Source organism: Penaeus chinensis, chromosome 25, assembly GCF_019202785.1.
Source record: "Penaeus chinensis breed Huanghai No. 1 chromosome 25, ASM1920278v2, whole genome shotgun sequence".
NCBI classification, from domain to species: domain Eukaryota; kingdom Metazoa; phylum Arthropoda; class Malacostraca; order Decapoda; family Penaeidae; genus Penaeus; species Penaeus chinensis.
The window spans coordinates 3,236,014-3,241,013 of record NC_061843.1 but is presented as its reverse complement, the minus strand read 5'-3'; positions in this window follow the sequence as shown (position 1 = coordinate 3,241,013).

The window sequence follows — 5,000 nt, the reverse complement described above, 5'->3', positions numbered from 1 at the left end:
TTTTACCTCCTGTGATAAATTCTCTTCCCCTCCTTTGAGCCTTCCTCTGACACCTTAACCTATTTACCTACTGAGATGTTTTTCTTTTTTTATCTCTCTGTGTCTGTCTCTTCTCTTTCTCTTTCTCTTTCGCTTTCGCTTTCGCTTTCGCTTTCGCTTTCGCTTTCGCTTTCGCTTTCGCTTTCGCTATCGCTTTCGCTTTCGCTTTCGCTTTCGCTTTCGCTTTCGCTTTATCTTTATCTTTATCTTTATCTTTATCTTTATCTTTATCTTTATCTTTATCTTTATCTTTATCTTTATCTTTATCTTTATCTTTATCTTTATCTTTATCTTTATCTTTATCTTTATCTTTATCTTTATCTTTATCTTTATCTTAATCTTAATCTTAATCTTTATCTTGATCTTGATCTTGATCTTGATCTTTATCTTTATCTTTCGCTTTCTCTTTCTCTTTCTCTTTCTCTTTCGCTTTCTCTTTCTCTTTCTCTCCTTCTTCTTCTTCTTTCTCGTTCTTTCTCGTTCTTTCTCGTTCTCTCTCTCTCTCTCTCTCTCTCTCTCTCTCTCTCTCTCTCTCTCTCTCTCTCTCTCTCTCTCTCTCTCTCTCTCTCTCTCTCTCTCTCTCTCTCTCTCTCTCTCTATTTCTCTTTCTCTCTCTCCCTCTTCCTCTCCCTCTTCAGATAGTTAGACAGATAGACATAAAAAGAAATAGATATAGAAAAATATATTCAATCCTACGCCCGATCCTGTTTACATAACAAAGTATCTTCATCATCCGTTAAGCTAATTGCTTACTAAGATGGTTTTATATTAGTTTTATGTAACATTTTTTTCCAGTCGTGTAAATAATGACAGTTATCATATATGTTTTGCTTTTGTTCATTATGTAATGGTAAATTTCCGATCATGTTATGTAAATTTCTCATCATGTGATGTATTTTGTGTGTGTATATATATATATATATATATATATATATATATATATTATGTGTCGAGGTGACCATTTTCTGTTATGTACTGTATTTTTTATGTAACGGATAAGGTCTTATTTATGTATTACTCATATTTACATATGCAATGCACCCGTTCAATTATGCAAAGGAAATTTTACATATGCAATATTTTTTCACGGTGTAATTTTCTCATATGTAATGGCATATTTTAGTTATGTAATGACCATTTTCATGTTTGAAACGGTATTCTTAAACACTAATTTTAAATTATGCAACGTAATTTCCACATTTAAATAACCCGTTTTTATATGAGTAACGCCGTATTTAAATGAGTGACGATCAATCTTTTCATTATATACGTAACGGCCATATTTTTCACACTTGAAACGACATCTTTTTAAATCTAGGTAACGACCATTGTCACATCGATAATGGTCTATTAAATATGTTGAATGGCTTTTTAATAAAACTGGCAAAAACAAACAAACAAACAAAAAAAGATGGTTACAGTACAATCATGTGGACACTTGGCAAGCATGAATTATTTGACTGAAGCTATTTTCCAACTGCCCTCCTATTGTGACGCAAGATATTCATGATTGACAGCGCCTGTTCTCTTTTCTCACCTCTCTCTCTCTCTGTCAGTTATTCACTTTCTCTTTCGCTTTCTAGGTCTCTCTCTCTATCTCTCTCTCTCTCTCTCAGTGATTCAGTTTCTCTTTCGCTTTCTAGCTCTTTCTTTCTCTTTCTCTCTCTCTCTCTCTCTCTCTCTCTCTCTCTCTCTCTCTCTCTCTCTCTCTCTTCTCTCTCTCTATCAGTGATTCAGTTTCTCTTTCGCTTTCTAGCTCTTTCTCTCTCTCTCTCTCTCTCTCTATCTCTCTCTCTCTCTCTCTCTCTCTCTCTCTCTCTCTCTCTCTCTCTCTCTCTCTCTCCTCCCGCCCTCTCTTTCTCACTCTCTCTCTCTCAGTAATTTATTTTCTTTTTCGCTTTATCTCTCTCTCTCTCTCTCTCTCTCTCTCTCTCTCTCTCTCTCTCTCTCTCTCTCTCTCTCTCTCTCTCTCTCTCTCTCTCTCTCTCTTCCACGCACGGAGGTCAACCCTGGACTGGTAAAGGTTAATAGGGATCATCTGACACCTACCAACCCCCCTCCCCCCTCTCCCTACCTCCTTCTCCCCTCCCCCTGAATCCCCATTTCCCCTTCTCCCCACCCTTATACCTCACATCCCCCCCTTTCCCTCCTTCTTCCTAATCCCCAACACTTGTCTCTTCCCTGATTCGCTATTCCATATCATTCCATCCTGTGTCACACTTTATCTTCGTATTCTTATTCCTCGACTCCTATTTTATACATTTCTCCCTCCCCAACACGACGCATCTCCCTCTCCAACACCACGCTTCTCTCCCTCTCCAACACTACGCTTCTCCCTCCCAACACCACACTCTCCCTCCCCAACACCAAACTCCTCCCTCCCCAACACCACACTCCTCCCTCTCCAACACCAAACTCCTCCCTCCCCAACACTACGCTTCTCCCTCCCCAACACCACACTTCTCCCTCCCCAACACCACACTCCTCCCTCCCCAACACCACGCTTCTCTCCCTCTCCAACACTACGCTTCTCCCTCCCCAACACCACGCTTCTCCTTCCCCAACACCACACTTCTCCCTCCCCAACACCACTCTTCTCCCTCCCCAACACCACGCTTCTCTCCCTCCAACACTACGCTTCTCCCTCACCAACACCACGCTTCTCCCTCCCCAACACCACACTCCTCCCTCCCCAACACTACGCTTCTCCCTCCCCAACACCACACTCCTCCCTCCCCAACACCACGCATCTCCCTCTCCAACACCACGCTTCTCTCCCTCTCCAACACTACGCTTCTCCCTCACCAACACCACGCTTCTCTCCCTCTCCAACACTACGCTTCTCCCTCCCCAACACCACACTCCTCCCTCCCCAACACTACGCTTCTCTCCCAACACCACACTCCTCCCTCCCAACACACTACTCCCTCCCAACTCCAACACGCATCTACCCTCTCCAAACACAACGCTCTCTCCTCCCAACACCAACACCACGCTTCTCCCTCCTCCCAACACCACACTCTCCCTCCCCTACACTACGCTTCTTCCTAATCCCCAACACTTGTCTCTTCCTGATTCGCTATTCCATATCATTCCATCCTGTGCACACTTTATCTTCGTATTCTTATTCCTCGACTCCTATTTATCACATTTCTCCCTCCCCAACACGACGCATCTCCCTCTCCAACACCACGCTTCTTCCCTCTCCAACACTACGCTTCTCTCCTCCCCAACACCACACTTCTCCCTCCCAACACCAAACTCCTCCCTCCCCAACACCACACTCCTCCCTCTCCAACACCAAACTCCTCCCTCCCCAACACTACGCTTCTCCTCCCCAACACCACACTTCTCCCTCCCCAACACCACAGCTTCTCCTCCCCAACACCACACTTCTCCCTCCCCAACACCACGCTTCTCCTCCCCAACACCACCTTCCCCCTCCCCAACACCACTCTTCTCCCTCCCCAACACCACGCTTCTCCCTCCCCAACACCACGCTTCTCCCTCCCCAACACCACCTTCTCCCTCCCCAACACCACGCTTCTCCCTCCCCAACACCACGCTCCTCCCTCCCCAACACCACGCTTCTCCCCCCCCCCAACACCACGCTTCTCCCTCCCCAACACCACGCTTCTCCCTCTCCAACACCACGCTTCCTCCCTCCCCAACACCACGCTTCCTCCCTCCCCAACACCACGCTTCTCCCTCCCCAACACCACGCTTCTCCCTCCCCAACACCACGCTCTCCCTCCCCAACACCACGCTTCTCCCTCCCCAACACCACGCTTCTCCCTCCCCAACACCACGCTTCTCCCTCCCCAACACCACGCTTCTCCCTCCCCAACACCACGCTTCTCCCTCCCCAACACCACGCTTCCTCCCTCCCCAACACCACACTTCTCCCTCCCCAACACCACGCTTCTCCCTCCCCAACACCACGCTTCTCCCTCCCCAACACCACGCTTCTCCCTCCCCAACACCACTCTTCTCCCTCCCCAACACCACGCTTCTCCCTCCCCAACACCACGCTTCTCCCTCCCCAACACCACGCTCCTCCCTCCCCAACACCACGCTCCTCCCTCCCCAACACCACGCTTCTCCCTCCCCAACACCACGCTTCTCCCCCCCCCACACCACCCTTCTCCCTCCCCCAACACCACGCTTCTCCCTCCCCAACACCACGCTTCTCCCTCCCCAACACCACGCTTCTCCCTCCCCAACACACGCTTCTCCCTCCCCAACACCACGCTTCTCCCTCCCCCAACACCACGCTTCTCCCTCCCCCAACACCACCCTTCTCCCTCCCCAACACCACGCTTCTCCCTCCCCCAACACCACGCTTCTCCCTCCCCAACACCACCCTTCTCCCTCCCCAACACCACGCTTCTCCCTCCCCAACACACGCTTCTCCCTCCCCAACACCACCCTTTCTCCCTCCCCCAACACCACGCTTCTCCCTCCCCCCAACACCACGCTTCTCCCTCTCCAACACCACGCTTCTCCCTCCCCAACACCACGCTTCTCCCTCCCCAACACCACGCTTCTCCCTCCCCAACACCACACTCCTCCCTCCCCAACACCACGCTTCTCCCTCCCCCAACACCACCCTTCTTCCATTCCCCCACCACGCTTCTCCCTCCCCAACACCACCCTTCTCCCTCCCCCAACACCACCCTTCTTCCATTCCCCCACCACACTCCTCCCTCCCCAACACCACGCTTCTCCCTCCCCCAACACCACCCTTCTTCCATTCCCCCACCACGCTTCTCCCTCCCCAACACCACCCTTCTCCCTCCCCCAACACCACCCTTCTTCCATTCCCCCACCACACTCCTCCCTCCCCAACACCACGCTTCTCCCTCCCCCAACACCACCCTTCTTCCATTCCCCCACCACGCTTCTCCCTCCCCAACACCACCCTTCTCCCTCCCCCAACACCACCCTTCTTCCATTCCCCC